Source organism: Peromyscus leucopus, chromosome 2, assembly GCF_004664715.2.
Source record: "Peromyscus leucopus breed LL Stock chromosome 2, UCI_PerLeu_2.1, whole genome shotgun sequence".
Classification (NCBI taxonomy): domain Eukaryota; kingdom Metazoa; phylum Chordata; class Mammalia; order Rodentia; family Cricetidae; genus Peromyscus; species Peromyscus leucopus.
The window spans coordinates 101,913,874-101,926,718 of record NC_051064.1 but is presented as its reverse complement, the minus strand read 5'-3'; positions in this window follow the sequence as shown (position 1 = coordinate 101,926,718).

Genomic DNA, 12,845 nt, shown 5'->3' with positions numbered 1-12,845 from the left:
CTGCCTACAGGATTCAAAGGCTGAGGAAGGTAAGTGTGCTAGAGTGAATACATTATGTACAACCAGACAGGTTATATCACTATTGACTTAATTACTATTTTTTGGAGGGGGGCAGGCTTTGGTTTCAATTTTTTGAGACAGGATTTCTCTGTATAGTCCTGGATGTACTGGAACTCAATCTGTAGACAAGGCTGGCCTCAAACTCACAGAGACCTGCCTGCCTCTCCCTCCCAAGCATTGCTATTAAAGACTTGTGCCCTAGGAACTGTAGCCATGAGATTGGATTCTCCAGAAGAGCTGCCAGCTAAAGTCATGCTGGGATCAAGAAAAACGGGCCTTAGCAGTTCGTGTTACTGGAGTTGTATCCATGCCAGTGGATGTCCACACAATCCAGAAGAGAATTTGACATTGCTGCTGCCGCTGTTGCTGTTATAACAATGGCGTACACCACTGCTACTGTTTCTGGGATTACCATTTCATAATTGCTTACTACAGCTAGCACAGTGGAGACCCTGGCAACAAAAGTAGCTACCACAGTTAGTTAATCTTTCATTCTATTGGGCATGATAAATTTAATTCAGTAGTTATATACATCTCAATTGGCTTTGAAAATTATAAATTTATAAACTCAAGTTCCAGTTGCTTTTGGGATACTATCTTACAAGGACTCCAATGTACAGTATGGCTCGTTAAGGAAGGAAATGGCTCATTGCCTTTAGCCTACTGGCTATGGGTGAGATAGGACTTCTGTTGGTCTTTTCTGTATTGAACACACAGACTGCAAGCCCAGTGCCACTTTGAGATCTTTGGCAGCAATTAACTATGCAGCTCACACACAATTGAGCTGGTATGATAATGAGTATTCAGAGACGGGTAATGCCTGGGGGGGGCACTCACCAACCTAAGACAGAGCACCTGTGTGGCCTGGGCAGGCGTCTCCATGATGGGTAAGGTGACCTGCTGACGTCCCACACAACCCAAGTCAGAAGCTCATTTTTTAATAAAAGGGGGACCTGCAGGGCCCTGGCCCCCGTTTTGGGTAACTGTTGCCTTGCTTGTGGACCTTGACCTTGATATCCTCCCAATGCTAATTCCCTGCCAGGTTCCACCCTCCTGAATTCTTAAGGGAAGTTCCTTGTCTGTGTATCCTGAATAATGGGTGTTAACAGCTTAGATGCAAAATTGTAAAACATCAGTAGCGAACTTCTGCCCTCCAGGGTACTCCCATTGTGCTGTAAGCCTGTATTTAAGACCTCCTACCCCCTTCAAGAAATGACATTCGACATTTAAAATTAAAATATATATATATATATATATGCATATATATATATATACACAATTGAATGAATACTGCGAATGTAATCTATGAATACCATAAATGTGATTAATATCATGAGTGTAAGTAATGAATATCATGAGTGTAATTTAAAAAAATAAATAAAAAACATAAAAATTTTAAAAAAAAAAGACTTGTACACCACCACCTGGTGACTTAGTTACTATTCTATTGCTATGAAGAGACACCATGACCAAGGCAGCTTATTAAAGGACACATTTAAGTGAGGGCTTGCTTTCAGTTTCAGAAGGTTAGTCCATGATCATGGCAGGAAGTGTTGTGGCAGGCAGGTAGATGCAGCACTGCAGCAGTAGCTGAGAGCTCACATCTGATACAAAAGTTGCAGACAGAGAGAGACGGGCCTGGCATGAGCTCTTGAAACCTCAAAGCCCACCCCTGGTGACTCATCTCCTCCAACAAGACCACACATCCTAACCCTTCTTAAACAATCCACCAAATGGGAAACAAACATTCAAATATATTAGCCTATGGGGGCCATTCTCATACAAACCAGCACATCTGTGTTCTGAGAAAGGTCCCAGGGGACACTGTACTGCATTTACTCAGCCCGTATAGATACATCATAGGACATGATAATTGCTAAGAAGTTAAGTCATGGTTCTTGGCAAACACAACCAAAGGTAACAGAGTCTTGGCAGACCTTGACTCAGTGATAGTAGAAATAAAAGGAGGCCAAGATAATCAGGGCCAGGTGGCAGTGCTTAATTACCAGAATTCAAGGAGTTGTGGTGGTCTGGTAAAAGTGTCTGACCCTCAAGGAGTTACTGAAATGGCTACAAGAGACAAAATGGGCAACCAAGAAAGTCCTATTAGTTTATGCTATCGAGGGGAAAATGATAGAAGTTACATTGCCTTGATGCTGGAGACTGTCATCCACTAAATCCTGAATTGCTAAATTTACAGACCTGAGACTGTTTGCAAGCCTGGAATTCACTTACTGAAATATTTCCAGGAGAAAGAACTCGGGTAAACCTCAACAGTTATAAATGGTAATGATTTCTCCATATGCTGGTTGTTTGTGTGTGTGTGTGTGTGTGTGTGTGTGTGTGTGTGTGTACTTGACACAAATCTAGACATAGCTAGAAAGAAGGAATCTTAACTGAAAAAAATGAATTTGGCCTGTAGGCGACTATATGGTGTATTGTCTTCACTAATGATTGATGTGGGAGGACCCAGGTCACTGTAGGTGATGCCAACCCTTGGCAGGTAGTCCTAGGTTATGTAAGAAAGTATACTAAAATGCTGAGTGTGGTGGTACATGCCTTTAACATCAGCACTAAGGAGGGAAAGGCAGGTGAATCAGTGTGAGTTCTAGGCCAGAGTGTCTACATAGCAATTTCTGAGCCAGCTAGGATTACATAGTGAGACCTTGTCTCAAACAAGCAAACAAACAAAGCAGGCTGAACAAGCCATGAGCAACAAGCCAACAAACAGTATTACTCCATGGCTTCTGCTTCAGTTCCTGCCTCAAGGTCCTTCTCTGACTTCCCTTCATGATGGACTGATTATAAGCTGTAAGCTGAAATAAATACTTCCCTACCCAAGTTGCTTTTGGTCATGGTGTTTTATTACAAATATAAACCCCAATACCCCAGTTCTTCCTCAAAGATTTGTAAACTGATGACGTGATTGTTCCACGGTATGGTTAAGGTCAAGGTTTTTGTTGTAGATATGAAAGAGCGAACAGCCAGAAGCATCTGAAAGAGTTCAGGGCAGAGAGAGAAAGAGGTAGACTGAATATGTCCAGCAAACTGGATATGGCCAGGGCTATCTGTGAGAGAGGGGAGAATAACCAGGGATAAAGAACAGAGAAAACGTGAGAGCAGGACAGAGAAAGAAAGAGAGCAAACATATCAGGAATAGCAGGGTTATAAGGAGAATGAGTAGCTGCAGGGAGTGAAGCCTGTGAGCTGGAGAGAGTTTAGGGTACAGGGAGAGATGAGAAGGGCTAGGATGCTAGCATGGACATTGAAAGGTTTAACAGGTACTTGTGATACTGAAGGAGCCTGTAGGAGAGCATACACTGATATGCTGATAGATGCCACAGGTAGCCATATGTCCCTTCTGTCAGAGGTGAGGAAAATTATTCCTTTTGGTAGATGGAAGCCAGTTTTGCAAGTTCCTGAGGAATGCTGGCTTTTACCTAGCCACCAGAAATCCTCCTAATAGTCCTGGCTGAGCTCACTGGACTGCCTTTTGGAGTTTCCTTTGGAGCTAACAAAAGGGACCTTTGGCCATTTACTTGACTAACTTTACCCTAAGGAAATGGGCATAGCCAGATGTTTCCAGGGGTGGAAGATATAGAGTCTGAACTAACACTGATATCCAGGGACCAGAAGCATCATGTTTCCATTAGCATGAACATGGAGAAGCCAGTTAGTAAATGGGGTCGTTATCAATCAGCCAGCTAGGGTCTTTTTGCTTTATCTAGATGAAAATCATAACCAGGTGAGAATAATAAGCTAGTATTGGCAGAATGGGGCCCTTGAGTGCCCAAAGCCTAGAGACAGAACTGTCAGTTGAAGAGCAAGACCTAGTAGCTTATGTCCCAGGCTCAAGATGACAAATATGTTTCTAAATACTCAGATTGGAGACTTATAGCTCTAGATTTTAAACACCAGTGGGACCAGCACTGTGGAAGCTATTATATAATCCTCTGTTTTTAATAACAGGCAACCAGTGCTGGAGAGATGGCTCAGAGGTTAAGAGCACCAACTGCTCTTCCAGAGGTCCTGAGTTCAATTCCCAGCACCCACATGGTGGCTCACAACCATCTGTAATGAGATCTGGTGCCCTTTCCTGTATACATAACAGGCAACCAGAAGCAGCACCCGGTAATGTTACAACCACTGACTAGCCCTCAGGAGTTAGGACCCTCAGCTCCCACAGTGGCCTGTGTTCCAGCTGTCTGGTTTAAAGGCTCAGCAGCTCTCTGGGCTCTTCTGGAGACTGAGGATTGCAATTTCTTATCTCCAGCTCTTTGCAGCCTTCCTTGTGCACTCTGCTCCCTGTGGTGGGTCACTCTCTGGAGTTCTTTTTTTTTTTTAATTTATTAACATAATAGCCACAGATTCCCCTGTTCTCCCCCTCTCGCCCCCCCCTCCCCCCAGCCCACCCCCCATTCCCACCTCCTCCAGATCAAGGTCTCCCCCGAGGACCGGGGTCGACCTGTTAGTTTTTTTTTTTAATTAATTAATTTATTTATTATGTATACAGCATGTATGACTACAGGCCAGAAGAGGGCATCAGATCTCATTACAGATGGTTGTGAGCCACCATGTGGTAGCTGGGAATTGAACTCAGGACCTCTGGAAGAGTAGTCAGTGCTCTTAACCTCTGAGCCATCTCTCCAGCCCCTCTTTGGAGTTCTTTAGACACTTCCTCAATGTTGCAACCATTCCTGCTGCTCCATTACCACTGCTGGTGCTCTGCTCCTCTCTCTCAGCTCAGTGTTAGTGGCACAGCTTACTCTACAAAGATGCAGGTCAAAAGTAGGAATGGAAGGGGCACTTGAGAGAAAGGTGTTTTGTTTTTTTTTTTTTGTCAGGCAGTGGTGATGCATGCCTTCCCAACACTTGGGAAGCAGGGGAAGGTGGATCTCTGAGTTTGAGGCCAGCCTGGTCTACAGCGTAAGATTTTTCAGTATGATTGATGTTACAACACCAGGAGGTTTCATAAGACCATACCTCCTAAATGACTCAAAATGAGCTGAACAACCAGGGCATATACTCAACTCAAGGGGATTCCCTGGTGAGAGCTATAGCAAAGATGCTTGTACCAATCACAGCACAGCCCTTAGAGCAAATGAAGATCATTTTACCGATCAAGGCCTTCTATACACCAGAGGAAGTGTTCCCCTCTCACCTGAGTGATGATTGCTGAAGAGTAAGTAGGTTCATCTAGAATTCACCAAGGCTTGTCTACAGTCTGCTTTCTATACCACTTCAGGCTGTCTGGAGTGATCATGACTGGAGCATATCTTCAGCCATGATTGTGATGGTTTCCTTCAGATGATTGAGTGTCCTCAGTGTGGAATATTCCTTTACACTGTGTGAATATATGTTGCTATGATTGGTTTAATAAAAAAGTTGACTGGCCAGTAGCTGAACAGAATAAGTTTCGGTGGGAGAGCCAAACTGAGAATGCTGGGAGGAAAAAGGGTAGAGTCTGGAGCCAAGTAGACAAGAGAGAGGCAAGATGGGCATGTTGTACTGAGAAAAGGTACCAAGCCACATGGCAAAGCACAGATAAGAAAAATGGGTTAACTGAAAATGCAGGAGTTAGCTAGTAACAAGCCTGAGCTATTGGTCAAGCATTTACAATTAATATTAAAACTCTAAGTGGTTATTTGAGAGTGGCTGCCAGCATAGGAAAATTCCACTTGCACCTCAGAGTGAGTATAAAATATCCAGACAGACTGCCATGTCCAAATGGATGCCAATAAAAGGGCTACTTGGCTGACTGTTCCAACCCAAGCCTACCAAACATAAGAGAAGGGTCTATATGGTCTTGGCAGTTAATTATTCATAGAAAGCATTAAAGGAGTAGTTATAATAAAGACTAAAGGAAAGGCCAGCAATTCTCTTAGCATTTAACAGTAATTGATAGTATTTAAGGATCCTTAACAGTGCCTGACTTCTGCCTTAGTATCCCAGGGAGAGATGAGTCCCTCTGATAAGTATGAGTTCTAGGATAGCTTTATTAGGTCTGAGGCCCCAGCCAGTGATCATTTCCCCATTTTGCAAGTATATAATGATTGACCTTGTAGTTGTACTTTCTTTGCACTGCCAGTTCCCAAATAATGACATGGAAACTTTTTATTAATTATGAAATCTTGCCCTTAGCTTAGGCTTGTTCCCAACTAGCTCTTAAAGCTTAAATTAACCCATTTATATTCATCTACATTCTGCCATGTGGCTCATTACCTCTGCTCAGTACCATGCATCCCACTTCCTCCATGTCTGGCTAGTGAATACCAATCTCTCTTCTTCCCATAGTACCGATCTCTCTCCAGAAGTCCTGCCCATCCTCTCCTGCCTAGCTATTGACCATTCAGGTCTTTATTAAACCAATCAGAAGGTGCCTTGGCAGATACACATCTTCATGGTATGCAAAAGGATTATCCCACAACATTTCCCCATTTTTGTCTAAATAAAAAGGAAAGGTTTTAGCTTTAACAGAGTAAACCTATATACAATAAGAACAATTACCAGGTAAGAATTACATTCACAATGTTTAGTCCATTGGTATTTGGAAAGTTCAGAGAAAGTACTCTTATCTATCCTATCACAGTAAGTCCAAAGATTTATACCTAAACCACTTTCTATTGTAACTTGTATTACCAGCCCAAAAATATCCTTTTAGACCTTAAAACATTTCAAAACTTCTAAAACTGTAGAAATGAAACAGACAGATGGCTGCCTGGACAGTCACCCAAGTTTCTTCTGCAACATTGAAGCATCCATCTTCAGTCTCCAGGCCTAGAATATCTGACAGACTTTTCTATGAAGCAGGAATTTTGAAGGACCGGCCTACCTTGTTTTGGGAAAACTTGGCAGTCACCTTCTTTTGTGTGTCCTGCTTGTCCAATTTGGACAGCATATTATCAGCAGTAGAAGCAAAGGCAGTTTCTTGCCCATGGTAGCTTTGCCACATTTAAAGAAAATTCCATATAGAGGTTCATCAATGCCCATCATCTCTGAAGTAGATTGGTACTACAAGAAACAGGCAGATTTTATCATCATGAAAATCCTTATGCTATTAAAACATCTTAAATGCCATATGCTGTAGATCTCTGAAATGTGTGAAACCACCTATCTAAAATATATCTATGTTTAAACTTGAAAACATACCTAACATGACTACAAGTTTTGTTGTAATAGATGACAAACTACTAACCTGCATTTCTTAATTATCCTAAACAGTTTGTAATAATAGCTTTCAAGGACTAGAACTTTACATTTTTAAATGAGCAGCATAGGTACAATACCTTAAACAAGAGTAGAAACATACATATAGTATGTTATAACAAAAATAACCTTAATTTGTATCAACATACAAAAATTCATACCAATGTAAAATATCCCTTTTTACACTAGATAGGAAAGAAAGAAGGATAGAAGAAAGAAAAAAATCCCTTAATCCAACCTCCTTTGTTTAGTTTTCTTCCTGACCATGATCAATAACAACTTGCAACTAACCCCCCTAAACAATGACAAACATCCATAACCACTGAATGACCAAAAACCACCCACCCCACCTCTTGGGAATGTGGGTGTTGTGTTCTTAAAATTACTTCCTGTTGTCTGGGGGCGATGGTATCTTTGGAGGACCCTGAGAAAATTGGGATAATGCTCAAATCCTAGGAGAGCTAGCTATATCACTTGTTTCTCAGTATCTGTGTGATGGGAAAGTGCAGGGCTTATCTGAAGTCTTGGCTGGAATAGTCTAGGTGATGTGGCTGGACCATCTTAGATAATCACTTTGAGGTTGTCCTGAGCAGTTTGTAGTCCAAAGCTGATCTTTGGATGGTGTTTGTCAGCTTAATGGCATTATCACAGTCCAGATAGATTTGTTGTTGCAGAGGCCCATCATCTTTTTGGAGACTTCAAAGGTTGTTGTTAGGAATGTTCACAGTTCACTGCAGAAAACTTAAACATTTAAATACCATATCCAGCAGATCTCTGAAAGGTTAGAGGACCACATCAATTTGTAAATGTTACATCTCTGAAGGAAAAGGTATCCTGGTAGTGGGAGGCCAAGGAATACCTACAGGTCAGAAAGGAAAGGTATCCTGGTAATCAGAAGCCAAGGAATACCTACAGCTCTGAAGGAAAAGGTATCCTGGTAGTCAGAAGCCAAGGAATATCTACATCTCAGAAGGGAAAGGCATCCCAAAAGAAATGTCACATCTCTGTTCCAGTATTGCTCTGAGAAAAGCTTCCCTAATGCAAGTGTAACAACTCTGCTCAAGCAGGTGAGGGTTTCCCCAGTGAGGTTGTCATAGCTCTGCTCTGGAGAAATGTTACAGTTCTGCTCTGCTTCACTGGAGTGTACCAATTCTGTTCCAGTAAGGGAAAGTTTCCCCAGGCAAAGTGTTACAATTCTGCTCTGCTCAGGCAAAAGCCATTACAGCTCTGCAAGTTGTTACATCTTAGCTCTGATCTGCTCTAGCAAAAGAAAGTCATTACAATAAACCTAACTCAAGAAATTTATTGGGAGTGAGGAATCCAAGACAATGGCTGCCTCTGTCAGGGTGGGAAAAGGATAGCCCCAAACTGAACAGCTATAGGGCTAATATAGGGATTCTTTGAGGAAAGAGCTTTCCAAAGTGGGGATTTTCAGGTTGAGGATTTGTAGGATCTCAATTCCTTAGCTTGGGACAAGTCAGAGACTGGTTGGGTTCATGCTCAGGGACTATTTGGTTTTCATGCTCAGGGATATTGGATTTCAATTCCTGAGTTGGCTAGTGGTAAGGTATATTTCCTTGGCTCTGGTCTCAGGGCCAGGGTGTTCTTTCACTGGACCTTTTTACCCTACACTATTAAGTACATCTAGGGTATAAAAACTTAGCTCTTTTCCTAGTTACCTGCTTTAGACTCAAACCTTAAAATTACATATACTGAGTCCCAGGAAAGGCACAAAGCTACACAGAGAAACCCTGTCTCGAAAAACAAAACAAAACAAAACAAAAAAAGATTACATATATATATATATACATAATCTTAAGATTTTGAGATAATATTTATACCTTAAGAAAAGTTTTTAAAAGTCAAATAAAACCAAAGGATAGTGAGATTAATGGCAATAGAATAGTCCCTTAATTTTGGTTTTCTTCTGTCCTATATCAGGTAGATCTTCTAACATGAGGCAGAGATTTTGAATTTTCCTTTAACAAGCATGCTTGGGTTTAGAGAAGGAGAGAGTCACACTCCAACTCCAATGCCAGTTTTAATTTTTGATTGAATTGGGACCACAAAAAGACCATTTGCCTTTTATATTTGTACAGAGCAGCAAGAAGAGGCATTTGGGAAGACCTGTTGAATTCTACCTTGTTGGAGGTATGCTGTACCATTAGGTCAATTTACTCTTTTTCTTGGCACATTTTCTCTTGATGATTCCTCCTTCATCTTCAGATATCTCATTTGTCCGGTGGTCTCTGGATTCCTTTCGTTGTGCCCCAGCCAGCAGGGCTTCAACGGGTTCTCGACCACCCTAAGGACGGAATGATAGGGACAGGAGATACAAAGGAAATACACCAAGACAATATTCTAATCAAGGTGCAACTTTATTTTTCTCCAGGAGGGTTTATATAGTTCCTGCAGGGTAGTGGGAGCAGGAAGCTGTTATCTGCATAGGGTGGGGCAAGCTAACAGGATGTTTGTATAGGATGTTTACAGGGTGAAAGGGTCAAGGGCTCTGACTCAATGTCCTGTTGCTAGGTAACCTGACTGTAAGATGATCTAGTTCTCTGTCTTATCTGGGGGTTTGTATTTTTCCACTAACTAGAGATTCTATCCTTGTCCCTGACATAGTTGGATGCTTTTCTCCTGAAAAGACAAAAACAAAATCCTGCCTAAACCCTAACTTTGGAGAGTTCCTTTTTTTTCTTGCCTGACAAAATGAAAGGCATTTGATAGTCTTATAAGTTAGTTTGGGTTGGAATAACCATGATGTTTGATGTGTTGTGCCCAGATCGAGACCCCAAGAGAGACCACCGAGAATGAGCATACCAGAATGCAAAAGCAAGGCTTTATTCAAGAGCAATACAAGCCTAGACAGGGACCCTGTCAAGCACATCCAACGCAGTGGAGGCTGGAGGAGGTGTCTACCCCTCTGCAAGCTCAGTTTTTAAAGGCAAAAACCACAAGGTTATATCAGTTATGGGTGGTAGTACAGATACAGTTCTGATTGGCTCGCTTCTAGGGACTTTCCAGAAACTTTATCTTCATCTTACTGCTTGGTGGGCGGTTGTTTGTCAGCATTTCTCACTGGCTGCCCTCGGGTTGGGACATTCCATGGTTAAATAGTCACTACCAGATAGTTAACTTGATATCCTGTACTTTGTACTTTTTGGTTCCTGGAATTTATGTCAGCAGTTCTGAGAATTCTAAACTCAGGCCTGTTTTGCCTGGGATTAGGGGCTTGCTTAAAATGGAGGTGCTTTGGTTCTTCAGATGAACTTTTGACTGTCCTTAAGCAGGAGTTCTTTCCGTTTTGAAAAAAATATTTATCAACTTTGATAGTATCGTTAGCTTTTCTTCTTCTGTGAAAACAAAAACAAAACCTCTTCCTCAACATAACACATATCCTGGTTTCCATTCTGAAGTCAACACATCTTTAAAATATACAGGCTGATTTCATTTAGCAATATTTTCTGCTAACCAGTGTCTCACTACAGATGTTGTTCCTTTTTCATTAGTATTTTTAAAATTTAAAGTTAATAAAGCACTATACAAACTATCTCTGGGGGTCTTTATTACTCCTTTCTGTTGATTAAGCATATCTTTTGTTGTTGTTGTTGTTGTTTTTCAAGACAGGCTTTCTCTGTGTAGCTTTGCGCCTTTCCTGGAACTCACTTTGGAGACCAGGCTGGCCTTGAACTCACAGAGATCCACCTGCCTTTGCCTCCTGAGTGCTGGGATTAAAGGTGTGCACCACCACGCCCGGCTAAGTATAACTTTTAAAGTACAATTAGATCTTTCTATAACTGCTTGTCCTGTAGGATAAGGTGTGGTATACCTGTAATATACTTTATGCTGTAACATACAAAAAACTGTTTCATTTTACTAGAGACATATGCTGTAGCATTGTCAGTCTTCTTTTTTTTTTTTTTGTTTGTTTGTTTGTTTGTTTTTGTTTTTTTGAGACAGGGTTTTTCTGTGTAGTTTTAGTGCCTGTCCTGGATCTCGCTCTGTAGACCAGGCTGGCCTCGAACTCACAGAGATCTGCCTGGCTCTGTCTCCTGAGTGCTGGGATTAAAGGCATGTGCCACCACTGCCTGGCACATTGTCAGTCTTAATTTGCACAGGTATTCCCATAATGGCCATGTGTCGCTGCATTCCTGCTGAGCTGGACCTGGCCTGGCTCCAGAGAGTAGCACCTAGCCCTAATCCATCTTTTGATTAACAGACACCTTTTGTTTCTCTTGGTGCCCTCTATGTGAATCGTCTTGGATACAAAGGCCTATGCAAAACTTGATTCAGGAAACCCAGAAAACTGTGGTACCTGACACATCGAGGAATTTGCACTTGGCATTGTATTGTTGGGAGCTCCTTTTAGGTTGTTCTGAGCATATGGAAATTACCTGGCTAAACTGGAATGGAGAGAAATAAAACTGCCCTAGCTGAAGGGAAAGTGCTTCAGTTCTGTGAGTCTGGACCCCCCTGCAGCCATGAAAGGCTATATTCATTCTTAAGATACCTCTGAGTCACCGAGGAGTGGTGGCACACACCTTTAATCCCAGCACTCGGGAGGCAAAGCCAGGTGGATCTCTGTGAGTTCAAGGCCAGCCTGGTCTACAGAGTAAGATCCAGAAAGGCACCAAAACTACACAGAGAAACCCCATCTTGAAAACAACAACAACAACAACAACAACAAAAACAAAACAAAACAAAAACAAAAAAGATGCTTCTGAGTCTTCATTCCACGGATCCACATGAACCCACACATCCACATCATAACACATGACGTCTAATAAATGTGTAATTACAGAATCAGCCTTTTCAGAACTTAAAACAGTTGCCCATTGAAATCCTGAATATGTACCTGTGGTATGGTGCACATACTTTACTTAATTTCCCAAACTCTACAAAATTAAACACATCCACTTGCCATATTTCATGTCTTTGAGTATCTTTTGGGTTACTTCCCACAGGTAGTGGAGTTTGCTTAAACAAAGAACAAGTATGACATTTCTTTGGCTTGTTGCCAAGTGATGGAAAATTCTTTTTTCAAACCTTTGCAATTAACATGGCATTTCTTATGAAAAATCTGAGGCTTTTAGAATACTTCCTATTAATAGCTGATCAATTTCATCATTACCTTGTGCCTGAGGGTCTGGACCCATATGGGGTCTGATATTTATTATATACAATGGATGATTTCTATTTCTGATTACTTGTTATAGTTTAATAAATATCAAAGTTAATTCTGAATTATCTGGAATAAGCTCAGAGTTTTCAGTATGTAAAACAATACTTTCTGCATATTGAGAGTTAGTAACTATATTAAAATTTTCTGGAAAATCAAATAATTCCATGAGAATAGCATATAATTCTTACTTTTAAACAGAATCATAACGACTTTCAACCATTTTATTTATTTTTCCTGACTTATAACCTGCCTTTCCTGATTTATTTGCATTAGTATAGAATGTAGGGGCTCCAGAAATTAGTGCCCCTCTTACTGTGTGAGGGTGAATTCAATTAGTTCTTTTTATAAACTGAAGTTTCTTCCTTTTGGGATATTTGTTGCTAATCTCTCCCAA